Below are 7500 nucleotides of genomic sequence, written 5' to 3' on the forward strand. Positions count from 1 at the left end.
CTCCAAGTTCAGGAAGTGAGCCATTTCTCAATTGCCTTTCAAAACTGCAAGGTCTAGCCGACTAGATGCTTAAAAGTACAAAACTCACAAGAACCAGAGCCTACGGCCACACCACACTGAATGCGCCCGATCTCGTCTGATCTCGGAAGCTAAGCAGTGTCGGGCCTCGTTAGTACCTGGATGGGAGACCGCCTGGGAATACCAGGTGCTGTAGGCTTTTTTGTGCTCCAAGTTCAGGAAGTGAGCCATTTCTCAATTGCCTTTCAAAACTGCAAGGTCTAGCTGACTAGATGCTTAAAAGTACAAAACTCACTAGGCCCAGAGCCTACAGCCACACCACACTGAATGCGCCCGATCTCGGAAGCTAAGCAGGGTCAGGCCTAGTTAGTACCTGGATGGGAGACTGCCTGGGAATACCAGGTGCTGTAGGCTTTTTTTGTGCTCCATGATTAGTAATTGCGCAACTTCTCAATTATTTTTCAAATTTGGTATGTTTCCAAAATAATTGTATCCCGTTTTATAGCGGAAATGTTGGACAACATCATGAGGGCTGGAGCTACCTTTTTACATAGAATTAGCATACAGGTAGTGTGTTCATGGGTAATAAATCAACTTTCACATGTAATGCAGTACAGAGAATATTGAGTCCTTCAAGAGGCATGAAAGAAAACCATTATTGTGTTGATTGTTCTCTCCACCTCCCTGCAACAGACACAGGATGGATGAATTAAAGTTATCCTACCAGACATAGGAGTCCTGAATGGGCCCACCAGTCTTATATATCTCGCCTGATCGAGCCTGATCGAGCGATGAGCGTGGTATCATGTTGCAAGTGGCTGCATGGCTTAGCTTACTAAATGCAAATGCAGAAGAGTAATATTCTTAGCATTCCTAGAGCCTACGGCCACACCACACTGAATGCACCCGATCTCGACTGATCTCGGAAGTTAAGCAGTGTCAGGCCTAGTTAGTACCTGGATGGGAGACCGCCTGGGAATACCAGGTGCTGTAGGCTTTTTTGTGCTCCAAGTTCAGGAAGTGAGCCCTTTCTCAATTGCCTTTTAAAACTGCAAGGTCTAGCCGACTAGATGCTTAAAAGTACAAAACTCACTAGGCCCAGAGCCTACGGCCACACCACACTGATTGCGCCCGATCTCGTCTGATCTCGGAAGCTAAGCAGTGTCGGGCCTAGTTAGTACCTGGATGGGAGACCACCTGGGAATACCAGGTGCTGTAGGCTTTTTTGTGCTCCAAGTTCAGGAAGTGAGCCATTTCACAATTGCCTTTCAAAACTGCAAGGTCTAGCCGACTAGATGCTTAAAAGTACAAAACTCACTAGGCCCAGAGCCTACGGCCACACCACACTGAATGTGCCCGATCTCGGAAGCTAAGCAGGGTCAGGCCTAGTTAGTACCTGGATGGGAGACTGCCTGGGAATACCAGGTGCTGTAGGCTTTTTTGTGCTCCATGATTAGTAATTGCGCAACTTCTCAATTATTTTTCAAATTTGGTATGTTTCCAAAATAATTGTATCCCGTTTTATAGCGGAAATGTTGGACAACATCATGAGGGCTGGAGCTACCTTTTTACATAGAATTAGCATACAGGTAGTGTGTTCATGGGTAATAAATCGACTTTCACATGTAATGCAGTACAGAGAATATTGAGTCCTTCAAGAGGCATGAAAGAAAACCATTATTGTGTTGATTGTTCTCTCCACCTCCCTGCAACAGACACAGGATGGATGAATTAAAGTTATCCTACCAGACATAGGAGTCCTGAATGGGCCCACCAGTCTTATATATCTCGCCTGATCGAGCCTGATCGAGCGATGAGCGTGGTATCATGTTGCAAGTGGCTGCATGGCTTAGCTTACTAAATGCAAATGCATAAGAGTAATATTCTTAGCATTCCTAGAGCCTACGGCCACACCACACTGAATGCACCCGATCTCGTCTGATCTCGGAAGTTAAGCAGTGTCAGGCCTAGTTAGTACCTGGATGGGAGACCGCCTGGGAATACCAGGTGCTGTAGGCTTTTTTGTGCTCCAAGTTCAGGAAGTGAGCCCTTTCTCAATTGCCTTTTAAAACTGCAAGGTCTAGCCGACTAGATGCTTAAAAGTACAACACTCACTAGGCCCAGAGCCTACGGCCACACCACACTGAATGCGCCTGATCTCGTCTGATCTCAGAAGCTAAGCAGTGTCAGGCCTAGTTAGTACCTGGATGGGAGACCGCCTGGGAATACCAGGTGCTGTAGGCTTTTTTGTACTCCAAGTTCAGGAAGTGAGCCATTTCTCAATTGCCTTTCAAAACTGCAAGGTCTAGCCGACTAGATGCTTAAAAGTACAAAACTCACTAGGCCCAGAGCCTACGGCCACACCACACTGAATGCGCCCGATCTCGTCTGATCTCGGAAGCTAAGCAGTGTCGGGCCTAGTTAGTACCTGGATGGGAGACCACCTGGGAATACCAGGTGCTGTAGGCTTTTTTGTGCTCCAAGTTCAGGAAGTGAGCCATTTCACAATTGCCTTTCAAAACTGCAAGGTCTAGCCGACTAGATGCTTAAAAGTACAAACTCACTAGGCCCAGAGCCTACGGCCACACCACACTGAATGCGCCCGATCTCGGAAGCTAAGCAGGGTCGGGCCTAGTTAGTACCTGGATGGGAGACTGCCTGGGAATACCAGGTGCTGTAGGCTTTTTTTGTGCTCCATGATTAGTAATTGCGCAACTTCTCAATTATTTTTCAAATTTGGTATGTTTCCAAAATAATTGTATCCCGTTTTATAGCGGAAATGTTGGACAACATCATGAGGGCTGGAGCTACCTTTTTACATAGAATTAGCATACAGGTAGTGTGTTCATGGGTAATAAATCAACTTTCACATGTAATGCAGTACAGAGAATATTGAGTCCTTCAAGAGGCATGAAAGAAAACCATTATTGTGTTGATTGTTCTCTCCATCTCCCTGCAACAGACACAGGATGGATGAATTAAAGTTATCCTACCAGACATAGGAGTCCTGAATGGGCCCACCAGTCTTATATATCTCGCCTGATCGAGCCTGATCGAGCGATGAGCGTGGTATCATGTTGCAAGTGGCTGCATGGCTTAGCTTACTAAATGCAAATGCATAAGAGTAATATTCTTAGCATTCCTAGAGCCTACGGCCACACCACACTGAATGCACCCGATCTCGACTGATCTCGGAAGTTAAGCAGTGTCAGGCCTAGTTAGTACCTGGATGGGAGACCGCCTGGGAATACCAGGTGCTGTAGGCTTTTTTGTGCTCCAAGTTCAGGAAGTGAGCCCTTTCTCAATTGCCTTTTAAAACTGCAAGGTCTAGCCGACTAGATGCTTAAAAGTACAAAACTCACTAGGCCCAGAGCCTACGGCCACACCACACTGAATGTGCCTGATCTCGTCTGATCTCAGAAGCTAAGCAGTGTCGGGCCTAGTTAGTACCTGGATGGAAGACCGCCTGGGAATACCAGGTGCTGTAGGCTTTTTTGTACTCCAAGTTCAGGAAGTGAGCCATTTCTCAATTGCCTTTCAAAACTGCAAGGTCTAGCCGACTAGATGCTTAAAAGTACAAAACTCACAAGGACCAGAGCCTACGGCCACACCACACTGAATGCGCCCGATCTCGTCTGATCTCGGAAGCTAAGCAGTGTCGGGCCTCGTTAGTACCTGGATGGGAGACCGCCTGGGAATACCAGGTGCTGTAGGCTTTTTTGTGCTCCAAGTTCAGGAAGTGAGCCATTTCTCAATTGCCTTTCAAAACTGCAAGGTCTAGCTGACTAGATGCTTAAAAGTACAAAACTCACTAGGCCCAGAGCCTACGGCCACACCACACTGATTGCGCCCGATCTCGTCTGATCTCGGAAGCTAAGCAGTGTCGGGCCTAGTTAGTACCTGGATGGGAGACCACCTGGGAATACCAGGTGCTGTAGGCTTTTTTGTGCTCCAAGTTCAGGAAGTGAGCCATTTCACAATTGCCTTTCAAAACTGCAAGGTCTAGCCGACTAGATGCTTAAAAGTACAAAACTCACTAGGCCCAGAGCCTACGGCCACACCACACTGAATGTGCCCGATCTCGGAAGCTAAGCAGGGTCAGGCCTAGTTAGTACCTGGATGGGAGACTGCCTGGGAATACCAGGTGCTGTAGGCTTTTTTGTGCTCCATGATTAGTAATTGCGCAACTTCTCAATTATTTTTCAAATTTGGTATGTTTCCAAAATAATTGTATCCCGTTTTATAGCGGAAATGTTGGACAACATCATGAGGGCTGGAGCTACCTTTTTACATAGAATTAGCATACAGGTAGTGTGTTCATGGGTAATAAATCGACTTTCACATGTAATGCAGTACAGAGAATATTGAGTCCTTCAAGAGGCATGAAAGAAAACCATTATTGTGTTGATTGTTCTCTCCACCTCCCTGCAACAGACACAGGATGGATGAATTAAAGTTATCCTACCAGACATAGGAGTCCTGAATGGGCCCACCAGTCTTATATATCTCGCCTGATCGAGCCTGATCGAGCGATGAGCGTGGTATCATGTTGCAAGTGGCTGCATGGCTTAGCTTACTAAATGCAAATGCATAAGAGTAATATTCTTAGCATTCCTAGAGCCTACGGCCACACCACACTGAATGCACCCGATCTCGTCTGATCTCGGAAGTTAAGCAGTGTCAGGCCTAGTTACTACCTGGATGGGAGACCGCCTGGGAATACCAGGTGCTGTAGGCTTTTTTGTGCTCCAAGTTCAGGAAGTGAGCCCTTTCTCAATTGCCTTTTAAAACTGCAAGGTCTAGCCGACTAGATGCTTAAAAGTACAACACTCACTAGGCCCAGAGCCTACGGCCACACCACACTGAATGCGCCTGATCTCGTCTGATCTCAGAAGCTAAGCAGTGTCGGGCCTAGTTAGTACCTGGATGGGAGACCGCCTGGGAATACCAGGTGCTGTAGGCTTTTTTGTACTCCAAGTTCAGGAAGTGAGCCATTTCTCAATTGCCTTTCAAAACTGCAAGGTCTAGCCGCCTAGATGCTTAAAAGTACAAAACTCACTAGGCCCAGAGCCTACGGCCACACCACACTGAATGCGCCCGATCTCGTCTGATCTCGGAAGCTAAGCAGTGTCGGGCCTAGTTAGTACCTGGATGGGAGACCACCTGGGAATACCAGGTGCTGTAGGCTTTTTTGTGCTCCAAGTTCAGGAAGTGAGCCATTTCACAATTGCCTTTCAAAACTGCAAGGTCTAGCCGACTAGATGCTTAAAAGTACAAACTCACTAGGCCCAGAGCCTACGGCCACACCACACTGAATAATGCGCCCGATCTCGGAAGCTAAGCAGGGTCGGGCCTAGTTAGTACCTGGATGGGAGACTGCCTGGGAATACCAGGTGCTGTAGGCTTTTTTTGTGCTCCATGATTAGTAATTGCGCAACTTCTCAATTATTTTTCAAATTTGGTATGTTTCCAAAATAATTGTATCCCGTTTTATAGCGGAAATGTTGGACAACATCATGAGGGCTGGAGCTACCTTTTTACATAGAATTAGCATACAGGTAGTGTGTTCATGGGTAATAAATCAACTTTCACATGTAATGCAGTACAGAGAATATTGAGTCCTTCAAGAGGCATGAAAGAAAACCATTATTGTGTTGATTGTTCTCTCCACCTCCCTGCAACAGACACAGGATGGATGAATTAAAGTTATCCTACCAGACATAGGAGTCCTGAATGGGCCCACCAGTCTTATATATCTCGCCTGATCGAGCCTGATCGAGCGATGAGCGTGGTATCATGTTGCAAGTGGCTGCATGGCTTAGCTTACTAAATGCAAATGCATAAGAGTAATATTCTTAGCATTCCTAGAGCCTACGGCCACACCACACTGAATGCACCCGATCTCGACTGATCTCGGAAGTTAAGCAGTGTCAGGCCTAGTTAGTACCTGGATGGGAGACCGCCTGGGAATACCAGGTGCTGTAGGCTTTTTTGTGCTCCAAGTTCAGGAAGTGAGCCCTTTCTCAATTGCCTTTTAAAACTGCAAGGTCTAGCCGACTAGATGCTTAAAAGTACAAAACTCACTAGGCCCAGAGCCTACGGCCACACCACACTGAATGTGCCTGATCTCGTCTGATCTCAGAAGCTAAGCAGTGTCGGGCCTAGTTAGTACCTGGATGGAAGACCGCCTGGGAATACCAGGTGCTGTAGGCTTTTTTGTACTCCAAGTTCAGGAAGTGAGCCATTTCTCAATTGCCTTTCAAAACTGCAAGGTCTAGCCGACTAGATGCTTAAAAGTACAAAACTCACAAGAACCAGAGCCTACGGCCACACCACACTGAATGCGCCCGATCTCGTCTGATCTCGGAAGCTAAGCAGTGTCGGGCCTCGTTAGTACCTGGATGGGAGACCGCCTGGGAATACCAGGTGCTGTAGGCTTTTTTGTGCTCCAAGTTCAGGAAGTGAGCCATTTCTCAATTGCCTTTCAAAACTGCAAGGTCTAGCTGACTAGATGCTTAAAAGTACAAAACTCACTAGGCCCAGAGCCTACGGCCACACCACACTGATTGCGCCCGATCTCGTCTGATCTCGGAAGCTAAGCAGTGTCGGGCCTAGTTAGTACCTGGATGGGAGACCACCTGGGAATACCAGGTGCTGTAGGCTTTTTTGTGCTCCAAGTTCAGGAAGTGAGCCATTTCACAATTGCCTTTCAAAACTGCAAGGTCTAGCCGACTAGATGCTTAAAAGTACAAAACTCACTAGGCCCAGAGCCTACGGCCACACCACACTGAATGTGCCCGATCTCGGAAGCTAAGCAGGGTCAGGCCTAGTTAGTACCTGGATGGGAGACTGCCTGGGAATACCAGGTGCTGTAGGCTTTTTTGTGCTCCATGATTAGTAATTGCGCAACTTCTCAATTATTTTTCAAATTTGGTATGTTTCCAAAATAATTGTATCCCGTTTTATAGCGGAAATGTTGGACAACATCATGAGGGCTGGAGCTACCTTTTTACATAGAATTAGCATACAGGTAGTGTGTTCATGGGTAATAAATCGACTTTCACATGTAATGCAGTACAGAGAATATTGAGTCCTTCAAGAGGCATGAAAGAAAACCATTATTGTGTTGATTGTTCTCTCCACCTCCCTGCAACAGACACAGGATGGATGAATTAAAGTTATCCTACCAGACATAGGAGTCCTGAATGGGCCCACCAGTCTTATATATCTCGCCTGATCGAGCGATGAGCGTGGTATCATGTTGCAAGTGGCTGCATGGCTTAGCTTACTAAATGCAAATGCATAAGAGTAATATTCTTAGCATTCCTAGAGCCTACGGCCACACCACACTGAATGCACCCGATCTCGACTGATCTTGGAAGTTAAGCAGTGTCAGGCCTAGTTAGTACCTGGATGGGAGACCGCCTGGGAATACCAGGTGCTGTAGGCTTTTTTGTGCTCCAAGTTCAGGAAGTGAGCCCT

General features: G+C 46.8%; 18 non-coding genes and 6 pseudogenes across 18 annotated transcripts; all 24 read left to right on the forward strand.

Moving 5' to 3' along the window:
- Positions 1-98: 98 nt before the first annotated feature.
- On the forward strand, positions 99-217 carry LOC138550178 (5S ribosomal RNA). The gene has a single exon (XR_011293937.1). It is a non-coding gene; the product is annotated as a 5S ribosomal RNA (ribosomal RNA).
- A 106-nt stretch (positions 218-323) lies between these two features.
- Positions 324-432, forward strand: LOC138545535 (5S ribosomal RNA; annotated as a pseudogene).
- A 464-nt stretch (positions 433-896) lies between these two features.
- Positions 897-1015, forward strand: LOC138538617 (5S ribosomal RNA). The gene has a single exon (XR_011286710.1). It is a non-coding gene; the product is annotated as a 5S ribosomal RNA (ribosomal RNA).
- A 106-nt stretch (positions 1016-1121) lies between these two features.
- On the forward strand, positions 1122-1240 carry LOC138547877 (5S ribosomal RNA). Its single transcript, XR_011291702.1, has one exon. It is a non-coding gene; the product is annotated as a 5S ribosomal RNA (ribosomal RNA).
- Positions 1241-1346: 106 nt separating this feature from the next.
- LOC138546346 (5S ribosomal RNA) lies at positions 1347-1455 on the forward strand (annotated as a pseudogene).
- A 463-nt stretch (positions 1456-1918) lies between these two features.
- On the forward strand, positions 1919-2037 carry LOC138549002 (5S ribosomal RNA). The gene has a single exon (XR_011292791.1). It is a non-coding gene; the product is annotated as a 5S ribosomal RNA (ribosomal RNA).
- Positions 2038-2143: 106 nt separating this feature from the next.
- LOC138537707 (5S ribosomal RNA) lies at positions 2144-2262 on the forward strand. The gene has a single exon (XR_011285835.1). It is a non-coding gene; the product is annotated as a 5S ribosomal RNA (ribosomal RNA).
- A 106-nt stretch (positions 2263-2368) lies between these two features.
- LOC138548927 (5S ribosomal RNA) lies at positions 2369-2487 on the forward strand. Its single transcript, XR_011292718.1, has one exon. It is a non-coding gene; the product is annotated as a 5S ribosomal RNA (ribosomal RNA).
- Positions 2488-2592: 105 nt separating this feature from the next.
- On the forward strand, positions 2593-2701 carry LOC138543484 (5S ribosomal RNA; annotated as a pseudogene).
- A 464-nt stretch (positions 2702-3165) lies between these two features.
- LOC138538618 (5S ribosomal RNA) lies at positions 3166-3284 on the forward strand. The gene has a single exon (XR_011286711.1). It is a non-coding gene; the product is annotated as a 5S ribosomal RNA (ribosomal RNA).
- Positions 3285-3390: 106 nt separating this feature from the next.
- On the forward strand, positions 3391-3509 carry LOC138539843 (5S ribosomal RNA). Its single transcript, XR_011287906.1, has one exon. It is a non-coding gene; the product is annotated as a 5S ribosomal RNA (ribosomal RNA).
- A 106-nt stretch (positions 3510-3615) lies between these two features.
- Positions 3616-3734, forward strand: LOC138550179 (5S ribosomal RNA). The gene has a single exon (XR_011293938.1). It is a non-coding gene; the product is annotated as a 5S ribosomal RNA (ribosomal RNA).
- Positions 3735-3840: 106 nt separating this feature from the next.
- LOC138547879 (5S ribosomal RNA) lies at positions 3841-3959 on the forward strand. Its single transcript, XR_011291704.1, has one exon. It is a non-coding gene; the product is annotated as a 5S ribosomal RNA (ribosomal RNA).
- Positions 3960-4065: 106 nt separating this feature from the next.
- LOC138546347 (5S ribosomal RNA) lies at positions 4066-4174 on the forward strand (annotated as a pseudogene).
- Positions 4175-4637: 463 nt separating this feature from the next.
- On the forward strand, positions 4638-4756 carry LOC138540622 (5S ribosomal RNA). Its single transcript, XR_011288664.1, has one exon. It is a non-coding gene; the product is annotated as a 5S ribosomal RNA (ribosomal RNA).
- A 106-nt stretch (positions 4757-4862) lies between these two features.
- On the forward strand, positions 4863-4981 carry LOC138541254 (5S ribosomal RNA). The gene has a single exon (XR_011289264.1). It is a non-coding gene; the product is annotated as a 5S ribosomal RNA (ribosomal RNA).
- Positions 4982-5087: 106 nt separating this feature from the next.
- LOC138548939 (5S ribosomal RNA) lies at positions 5088-5206 on the forward strand. Its single transcript, XR_011292729.1, has one exon. It is a non-coding gene; the product is annotated as a 5S ribosomal RNA (ribosomal RNA).
- A 105-nt stretch (positions 5207-5311) lies between these two features.
- LOC138545846 (5S ribosomal RNA) lies at positions 5312-5423 on the forward strand (annotated as a pseudogene).
- A 464-nt stretch (positions 5424-5887) lies between these two features.
- On the forward strand, positions 5888-6006 carry LOC138538619 (5S ribosomal RNA). Its single transcript, XR_011286712.1, has one exon. It is a non-coding gene; the product is annotated as a 5S ribosomal RNA (ribosomal RNA).
- A 106-nt stretch (positions 6007-6112) lies between these two features.
- LOC138539844 (5S ribosomal RNA) lies at positions 6113-6231 on the forward strand. Its single transcript, XR_011287907.1, has one exon. It is a non-coding gene; the product is annotated as a 5S ribosomal RNA (ribosomal RNA).
- Positions 6232-6337: 106 nt separating this feature from the next.
- Positions 6338-6456, forward strand: LOC138550180 (5S ribosomal RNA). Its single transcript, XR_011293939.1, has one exon. It is a non-coding gene; the product is annotated as a 5S ribosomal RNA (ribosomal RNA).
- Positions 6457-6562: 106 nt separating this feature from the next.
- LOC138547880 (5S ribosomal RNA) lies at positions 6563-6681 on the forward strand. Its single transcript, XR_011291705.1, has one exon. It is a non-coding gene; the product is annotated as a 5S ribosomal RNA (ribosomal RNA).
- Positions 6682-6787: 106 nt separating this feature from the next.
- Positions 6788-6896, forward strand: LOC138546348 (5S ribosomal RNA; annotated as a pseudogene).
- A 453-nt stretch (positions 6897-7349) lies between these two features.
- Positions 7350-7468, forward strand: LOC138541958 (5S ribosomal RNA). The gene has a single exon (XR_011289950.1). It is a non-coding gene; the product is annotated as a 5S ribosomal RNA (ribosomal RNA).
- Positions 7469-7500: the final 32 nt, after the last annotated feature.

This window comes from Ambystoma mexicanum, unplaced genomic scaffold (assembly GCF_040938575.1).
Source record: "Ambystoma mexicanum isolate Mex_15411 unplaced genomic scaffold, UKY_AmexF1_1 Mex_scaf10, whole genome shotgun sequence".
Lineage (NCBI taxonomy): Eukaryota > Metazoa > Chordata > Amphibia > Caudata > Ambystomatidae > Ambystoma > Ambystoma mexicanum.